We start from the raw sequence: 10,027 nt of genomic DNA, 5'->3' as shown, positions 1-10,027 counted from the left end.
GTGTGTTTCAAACATTTTGCTTCCCAGGAAGAAGCTGGGAGTTGGGGATTCCCTACTGATTTTATGGCAGTGTCTGGGTGGGGTTCATGGTGAACCTTTCTTACCTCTTGCCTAGTGGGTATTTTCTCATTTGTCTGATGAGAAGGACTCATTCATCTATTTCCTGGATTTCAAATTGCTCCCTGTGTGGCTGTACATTCAGTGTATTCTTGGGGTTGGGGGGAGTGTGTAAGAGCCTTTTATGTTACCCGCTTGGTCTTTCCCTCTTACTCTATTTTAAAAGTTGGGAATTCATCAATTCTGGATTTTGTCTCCAATATTTTATTTTATTTTATTTTTTAAATATTTTATTTTTTAATTAATCTCTAAACCCAACATGGGGCTGAAATTTACAACCTTTAGATCAAGAGTTGCATGCTCTGTAGACTGAACCAGACAGGTGCCCCTCCAAGATTTGAGATGTTGGCTTATTTGTTAAAATAGTATGCTGGCCCAAGGCACCTGGGTGGCTAAGTCCGTTGAGTTTCCAACTTCAGCTCAGGTCATCAACTCCTGGTTCACGAGTTCAAACACCGCATTGGGCTCTGTGCTGAGAGCTCAGGGCCCGGAGCCTGCTTCACATTCTGTGTCTCCCTCTATCTCTCTGCCTTTCCCCTACTTGCACTCTGTCTCATTCTCTCACTCAAAAATAAATAATATTTAAAAAAAGTATTATGCTGGCCAATAGTCATATGACAAACAGATTTCATTCTTGGATTCCTTACATCTCTTAGACTAAAATCTGCTTGGAAAAGTAATGGTAAGTCTAAAGGTTGCAGGAATAATAAACATTTTATTCAGGGTGTGATCTTCTTTCCTAGGGCTACATTTGCTTTTTGTATTACATTCTGTCCTTGGAAATTAAGATATTTCAAAAGTTCATAACTTCTTTGCTTTAGCAATCTCTTATCTTCAAATCAGATTATTTACACCATTCTGCTTTTTCACAATTTCCAAGGATAAAAGTTAGAAATGGGAGCTAAGGAAGCATTTGATGCATAAATGTAGTTAACTTCTTGGATATAAAAGTAGAAACATATTACTTATAAACAAATCAGTCAAGTAGCAAGCCATCTGCAAAGTGATATTTGAACTCAAATACCTCAATGACCCCAGGAAGTTCAAGTTTTGTATACTTCTTACAGTTTTTAAAAATAATGTCAATCATAGTTTATATTAGAAATTGCTATTTTAAGCTTCCATGTGGGGCCAGAGTGATGAAAAAATAAGGAAGACTGCTAATTTGAAATTTTCTACAAATAGCCTTATATATCCTTAAGTGCACTTAAGAGAAAATCCAGGCATCCATCAAAATTTTTATTATCCTGAAAAAGGAAATATAGAACTAGAACTCCTTGAGGAATTAAGTAACCTTCCAAGACTTGGCAAGAACACCAAAATGTTAAATAAAACAAACCAAAAATAGTGAGGGCTGGGATGGTCTACTGGAAATCAAAACAAAATATTCACATATTGATCTTAGAGTTAAGAAAACCTGTGTTTAAATATCTACTTTGGCATTAAATAGTTGTATACTTATCTTCACTTTTTTGAAATTTTATTAGCAAATTGAGTAAAATAGCAAACAAATAGAACAATTGTATTAATTTATATTAGACTTTCTTGTTTTTTTACATTATTGAAACAATCATCATCCTTTAGGATAATTTATTTGTAAAAATCTATTGTTAAAGAAATCTTGATTGAGATAAATATACTATTTCAGGTAATTTGATTGTTTTATAAAGCCCACTGAAAGAAAGCATATTGTAAGAATGTGTGTGTGTGTGTGTGTGTGTGTGTGTGTGTGTGAAGTTGTTTACTAGTATTTCACTTAACTGCAAGTTTTGGAACCTAACCATCATCTATTACATATATAAATAGATTGTATTGTTTCATTACATATATTTTTCATGTTCAAAACAATGACCTATGTATTGATACCAAGCTAAGTATCATCTTCATTTTACAGAGGAGAAAACAATGCCTCAGAGATTCAAGCTTAATATTCTGCTTTTCATAAAGTCAAAATTGCACCAAAACAGAGCTCAAAGGACACGGGACTGAACTCCAAAAGAAAACATATAACTCTTTTGAGACGTTACCCATTCACACAGCTGACTTGGATAAGGAAAAAAAAAAGACACTATCAAATCTCCTTCATTTAGGTAAGTATGTGATTTAACTACATCAGAAGTAAAGAAATTTGAGTAAGAAGATATAGTTCTTTTTTTCTTATAAAGCATTTCAAAAACTTCTTTGTTCACAGTGCTTGAGTTTAAATTTGACGTGGACTCGAGTTTTGTTCACTGAAGCATTTCCTATTAGCATTCTCTTTACATCAAACACACATACTAGATCTGTTATTTTGTGCTTATTTTTTCCACATAGATTTCACTGGAAATTAGGCTCTAACTGACATTATCTCAGAGGAGTTCCAGAACATGACATGTAGTACTTTAGAAATCAGAGTTGCATTATTTTCTTATGTTGTAACCATAGCGGATATATGTGAGCCTCTTGTCTCTCAAGCCTGAAATTAATTTCCTGAAATGTGCATTTTAAGTATATAAGCATTGAGTTCCAAAAAAGAGTTTGCTTCGGTGAAGAATAACTAAGCTCTGAGCATTGCTTTCAATCTTGAATAGAATGCAGATTACCCATTAAAAAGCAAAGCCTTCATTTCATAAATTGAATAGAAAGATGATTGAAATAATTATAACTGGTTAAAGTAGGTCACTTTGAAAAGTCAAATCTAAGTATCTCTCCAGAGGGCTTGTAGTGTTTTTATTTAATTTTGAATAGAAACTATTTTTACTTATTTTAAACATTGAATGTTTTGTTCTCTCCCCTTAAAACTAGAATTGATTGGAATGAAAAAGTCAACATAAAGTCTTTATTTAAAAATAAATTCTGAAATTTTTATCAGTGTTTGATAAACACATCTTCAATATTCATTGAGATTAAAACCCTTACAGAAAATATTTATTCTTCTACTTTGCTAACAACTCAACCTTATGATAAATAGTATGGGCTAATACTCACTCTTGAAATAAGATAAACGTATAGTGGCATATGTTAAGTGTTAAAAGAAAAAGAATAAAGGCCAACCTGTAAGTTTGTATCTAGTGGAATTATACTTTAAAAAATGAACAAATATTAAGAAAAATAAAAATTGAGGATATTTTTTAGTAGACCTGTCTTGAAGGAAATATTAAAAGAAGTTATTTATAGGAAAGGCAGATGATACAGTTCAGAAATATGTGTATATCTAAATAAAACAGTAGTATATAAGACTACTGTTTCCTTTATAAAAGGGAATAATTATAGATAAAATATTTTATTTCCTCATTTTTTAATTTATCTAACAGCTAAGTTTTTATTTAAGATAATGTAACAATGTATTAGGTGGTTATAGTATGTAGATGAATAGAAGTAAATGACAGATATGTTGTAAGAGACAGGTGGGAGAATTTGGGAATCTTCTGTTATAAGGTGTGTGCAGTACACATGAAGTCAAATAGCTGCAGTGCTATTTGAAGGGAGATTTACATTAATTGTAAATTATATTGCCAACTCTCAGGCAAACACTAATAACACAAAAAAGTATAATTCACATGCTGAGAGAATAGAAAATGAAGTCGTGAAAAGCACTGAAAAGCAGTACTTCCAGCTGTTCAGAATTTCTTGTTGCCTATTGTTTGTTTTGTATTATTGCCAGCTTCTTTTTGGGGTTTTCAACAAATGAGGACAGTTTTATTCATTACTTTATATCTTTATATATTTTGTTCTTATTTTATTTGATTAGCTAGACCCTACTAGTACTATGTTGAATAGAGGCTGTTAAGAAGAGGTATCATTGTCTTATTCCCAATGTGGGGAGGAGAAGCACTCACTAATTATTACTATGATGTTAGCTGTAGGTGTTTTGTAACAGTCTATGGCCAGTTTGGGGAAATTCAATTTTATTGGTAGTTTTCTAACAGCTTATAAAAGGAATGATGCTGCATTTTGTGAAATGTTTTCCTGCATTTATTGAGATTATCATGTGTAAATTTTAGAATTGTTTGCTTATTTTGTCTTTTCTATCCTATTATACATAGAAGTAGGTAATCTGATTTATGTTCATTGATTTCTGGATTTTAAATTACCAGATTTTCCTTAGATAAACCCCACTTGGTCAATGTGTACAAAAGGTTCTATATGTTACCAGATTCAATTTTTTTAACATTTAAAAAAATGGTGTATATTCATGAAAGATATTGTTTTGTGGTTTTCTTTTTCTTCTCTTTTCATTTCTTTTTTTTTTTTTGATGTCTTTGTCCTATAGCCATGTTGAAGTAATAAAAAGAGTTGGAAAGTCAGCATAGAATTAGGATATCTTTTCTACCTTAAGTGCATGATAAAGCTAACTCGGTTTCATTTATGGGAAGATTTTTAATTAGTTCACCTTTACTTCATGATCTGTTTACAAGTTTGATTGATTCTTTATTCAACTTTGGTGATTTTTGTCTTTCTAGAAATTTGTTGATTTCCTCTCATTTGTCTTATTCTGCAGCATAAGTCTATTCATAATATTTTTAAAGTATTTTAACATTTTAGGATCTATAGAGGTGTTCTCTTTGATGTCTATAAATTGAACTGTAATGACCATATACACCAATATGTTTCCCTTACAATGCTATTAGAAAAATTTATAATCAGTGCATTATGTGAAAATAAACTGTTTTTAATATGATACACAGAAGTTCTTTATCTTCAAATAATTCAAAGAAGATTTCTATTTTTTTTAAATTTTATCTCACTTTTTATATTTCTGAAGGTATACCAATAACCTATGTATTCATTCAATTACATTAAACTTTTCATTCTGCTTTTTTAAATAAGTTAGGTAAATGATAAAGAAAAAAATTAGAAAAAACAACTCTGATCTTTAAGAGTTTTTCACTACAGGGTGCTTGGGTAGCTCAGTCGTTAAGCCTCTGACTTCAGTGCAGGTCATGATCTCAGTTCTTGAGTTCGAGTCCCACATGGCGTATGCCTGAGCCCTTCTTCCGGTGAGCATGCGCACTGCTTCAGATGAGCCCTGCTTCTTCTCTATTCCTCTCTCTCTCTCTCTCTCTCTCTCTCTCTCTCTCTGCCTTCCTGGGATTCTCGCTCTCTTTCTCTTAGCCTCACTCACTTGGACCCCCCCACCCAGGAAAAAAAAATTTCTTACTACGTAAAAGATTCTCAGAATTTTAGCAGCCATCTTAATTTTAATTTAATTTTAATGACAGTTCACATTTCATACCTAACCTTCTCCTACTGTTCCATGTATTTTATGTAATGTAATGTACAGTATATGACACATTCTCTTATATGGCCTAAGACAGTGTTTCTTGGGGTGCCTGGATGGATCTGTAGATTAAGTGTCCAACTCTTGGTTTTGGATCAGGGCATGATATCATAGTCCTTGATTTTAAGCCCCCACATTGGGCTCTGTGCTGACAGGGTGGAGCCTGCTTGGGATTATCTTTCTCTCTCTCTCTGACCCTCCTTACCTTCTCTCTCAGAAATAAATAAATAAAACTACAAAAAGGTAGCATTTCTCAGACTGCAGAGTTTCAAGAACCTTGGGTCTGCACAAATTGTGACTCAGCTTCTGTTCAGTAATGTCAGGTGACTCTGATGTAGTGGTCTAAAATACTCTTAGTGAACACTGTTCTAAGAGGATCATATAACACTGATGTCTATGCAGATCTATATAGAATTTCATTTCATTATTTTCCCCTAGTGATAACTATCTATTTACCCATACCTTGCACAGTCAAGCAAATATTTGTAAATACCACTTGGTATAACATCAAAATCTGGTTGAATTTAATTTTTATCTTCATATTTGTTATGCAGTTTACTGTTATATAATTCTTGAAAGTAATATTGAATTTTTTAGAAAAATAGAGAAGTTTCCAATGTAATCTGATCTTTAAAAGGCTATCTAGTATAGCACAATTTAAATAAAAAGACATACCTGGCTTGATGTATGCATTTCTCTTCACGTGTAAACTTTATTGACTGACATACCCTCCTCAAAGACCTCAAAGCAGACTTTGTTTCCTTCCATGTTTGTTATTACACAAATATGTGTTTTAGTCTTAAATTGTTATTGTGTAAGTTAATATTCAAAAGGCGGTTTTTGTTTGGTGTTTTTGCAGCTTGATTGTGAATCAAGAAATATAAATATATTTCTCATCACATTTTTCATTAAAATTTAATTTTAGAAGTAATGATTAAGACAATACTGTGATTTTTATAAAAATAATGATGACTCAACATTTCAAAATTGTGAAATACATGTCAAAACAAAACATTGTTTTAAAAAACAAAACTGCCAAACCACTTGATAGCGCTGACAGATATGATAGAATCATGTCTCCAAATAAGTGTATGTCCTAATTCCCAGGACTGATGACTATTACCTTACATAGTACAGGAGACTTTGTAGATTTGATTAAGGAGATTATGTGGGTGTGTCCTATGAAAGCACTAGGGTTCCTAGATGTGGAAAGACAAGCGAGAGGGAAATGTGACCACGGAAGAATGGTCAGAGAGATGCAATGGTGTTGATTTTAAATATAGAGAGGCTACAAGTGATGGATTAAGTTGCCTATGGAAGCTGGCAAAAGGGAAGAAAAAAAAAGATTTTATTTTAAAGCTTCCAGCGATAAAGGCAGTCCTGCAAACAGCTTGATTTTAACCCAGGGAGACTTGCATCAGACTTCTGGCCTATAGAACTACCAGATAATAAATGTGTGCGTGTTAGCAACTAAGTTTATGGTAATTTATTGCACCAGAAATAGAGAACTAATACAACATGATGAAATATTGTAAACATGAACCACCAGTGAGTGACCTACACCAAACTTTGCCGAACACTAGAAAGGTCATAAATTTTGACAGCAATCAGAACCATTAGAGATGGTCATTTTAGCAAGGTGCAATGAAATAGAAGTTGGACAATTATTAAAATTAAAAAATACTTGAGTTCATCCACTCAAGTTGACAAAAGTACCATGCTTGTATTTACCATCATCATTACTACAGTATAAGCAAATGAGCCTTACTTACAAGTAGGTTTTAATATATTTATTAAACCTGATTTTACGTGATTTTTGTTAGTGATGCATTCTAACCAGAATATTAAAAGCTTATTTGACTTCAGATATAAATATGTGTCAACCAAGGAAATCCACAGTTGATTGTAGTGTTTATATTTTTAAAGCATTATAAAACTTGTGAGAATGTTTTTACAATTCAGAAAATCTTACTGCTAGATATTATTTTTGATGTGTTCTATGACAAATGTATGCAACTACTCTTCAGATATTACTTAATTTAATCCTTGCAAAAGTCCTGCAATATAACTTATATTATTTCTATTTTAAATAGAATCTAAGATAAAATTACTTACATTTCTTTATATTACTTTACTTACATTTCTTTATATTACTTTACTTACATTTCAAAATTCACTTTTGATAAGCCTCAGAGTTGTAATAAAATCTAGATGAAGCCTATTCCTCTGTCCTAAATATACTATATGCAAACCCCAACCCCATTTTCCATATTGAAAATTCCACTATTTTTTCTTCTACCTGCAGACTCCTTTTTGACTTTACTTTATATAACCAGGTGTGGTTAAAGATTCTAATTTGTTTTTACTGAATTTAAATGTTTAATAAGTTTGTGTATTGGTTTTTAGCTAACGTCAAATTTTCATTTCCTGAATGTATAGTCTTCTGCAAAATAAAACTAGAGTTGGGCCATGGAGAAGATAAGAAGCCATAAAACAGGCCTTAATTAAAGCTAAATAAATTTTTAACAAATATTGATGCACAACTTTGCACATTGTGGATACTCTTTTAATAAAAAATATCCTGAATGTCATGGGAGTGTTCTTATTTAATGTGATATAAGCATCACTGAAGTACATTTAAAACAGGTAATTTCCCATATCTTCCATTGGGTGGCAGCATAGTGTCACTATTTGAATCTCCATTTGTAGTTTTAAATAGGCAACCTGAATGGTAAAAACACAAGAACATAGAATATTTTAGAAACATTGGTGGGGGGGGGGTAAAAATCTATCTTCATGAGGAATATTATAACAGTACCTATTTACTATTTATGACTGTAAGTTATATTTAAGTATAGGAAAGGTAAAATTCAAAATTGTGGTTAGTTACCCTTCAAATTATAACTTTTCCTGAATTGTCTTCAGCACATAGTAATTTTCTTTGAGAGAATATCTTTTCTATCTAAAAATTATTTTAAAAATTTTAATGTTTGTTTTTGAGAGAGAGAGTGCGAGCATGGGAGGGGCAGAGAGAGAGGGAGACAGAATCTCAAGCAGGCTCCAGGCTCTGAGCTGTCAGCAGAGTCCACTCAGAGCTCCAACTCATGAGCCGTGATATCACGATCGGAGCAGAAGTTGGACGCTTAACCAGCTGAGCCAACTGCTCAGGCGCCCATATTGCTTAATAAATTAAAATAAAATAAAATATGCTCTAAAAAACTGTTTGCCTTAATTGGTGAAACATAGATTATTTATTGTATGTAACTCCAAATACTGTTTGGGCATTTAAAAAATTTAAAGAATTAGAATTCTTTCTAGAATGTCTAATTCTGTGCAGTATAAGAACAAAGAAAATATTACTAATATACAAACTGGCTGTTCTCTGTTTTCTAACTTCGTATCATCACTGTCCAGCTGAGTTTATCAATCCAGTAAAGTCAATTTTTTCAGGCTGACCATCTCCTTTTACCTTATTCCATGCTTCAACTCTTATTCTGTCTTACCAATTTACCACTTAAATATTTATGGGATCTGTCCAGTCCTCTCAATTCCCCTGTCACTTCCCTGGTCTGAGCTACCATATTACCTAGATAACCTCACAAGCCTCATAAAACACCTAACAAACTCAAGACCCACTGTCATCAGGTATCAGCCTGAGAGAATTCTCTAAGACACAAACTGCAATATACCATAACTTTCTAATATCCATTTAAAGTTTCTCTTTCTTCCTAGGGTATATTTAACACAACAAATGAAGAGAAACCTGCTAGCTATTTGAGAATAAGTTTTAAATAAAAGAGAAATTGTCTCGAAATGTGGAGTTAAATGTTTCAGGTAAAATAAATAGAGAATAAATAATATTACAATCATGAGTTGAGGGGCCCCTGGGTGGCTCAGTTGGTTAAGCATCCTACTTCAGCTCAGGTCATGATCTCACAGCTCATGAGCTCCATGTAAGGCTCCGTGCTGATAGCTCAGAGCCTGGAGCCTGCTGCTGATTCTGTGTGTCTTTCTCTGTTCCTCCCACTTGTTCTCACTCTCTCTCTCTTTCTGTCTCAAAAATAAACATTGAAAATTCAAAAAATTCAAATCATGATTTGAAAAAATTATGTTTTGATAGTGTTAGAAAAGTCAAGATATTATGAGAACATAAGATGAAAGGATAAGACCACAGAAATTTTCCCTCAGAAATTACATTTATTTTTAGGGAGATGATAAGATCAAGGAGAAACAAAAGAAAGAATGAGAAAGTAGAATGTTTGGAGACCATGCAACTGTCTCGGGATTCTCTGTTTTCCCATACACACTGAGGAGATTCTAGACTATATTTGAACTTTGCATAGGGAAGTCTTTCGTCACATTTGTATTTTAGAAACTCCCAATTTTATGAGAAGAATAATTTGTGGTTGAGAGAAAGGAGGATAAAAGATAAATATGGAGGTAAGTGAATAGTGATTTTAAGGCCTGATTTAATCTCCTTAATCATTACTGGTTGAACCAATTTTATGTTTCTTCATGATTCAGTCTTAGTAGGTTGTATGTTACCAAGAATTTGTCTATTTCTTCAGCATGACCAATTTGTTGGCATATGGTTATTCATAGTAGTCTCCAGGGAGCCTTTGTATTTCTGTGGTATTAGTTGTAATATCT

The sequence above is a fragment of the Suricata suricatta genome, chromosome 4 (genome assembly GCF_006229205.1).
Source record: "Suricata suricatta isolate VVHF042 chromosome 4, meerkat_22Aug2017_6uvM2_HiC, whole genome shotgun sequence".
Taxonomy (NCBI): domain Eukaryota; kingdom Metazoa; phylum Chordata; class Mammalia; order Carnivora; family Herpestidae; genus Suricata; species Suricata suricatta.
This window is presented reverse-complemented; position numbering follows the sequence as displayed.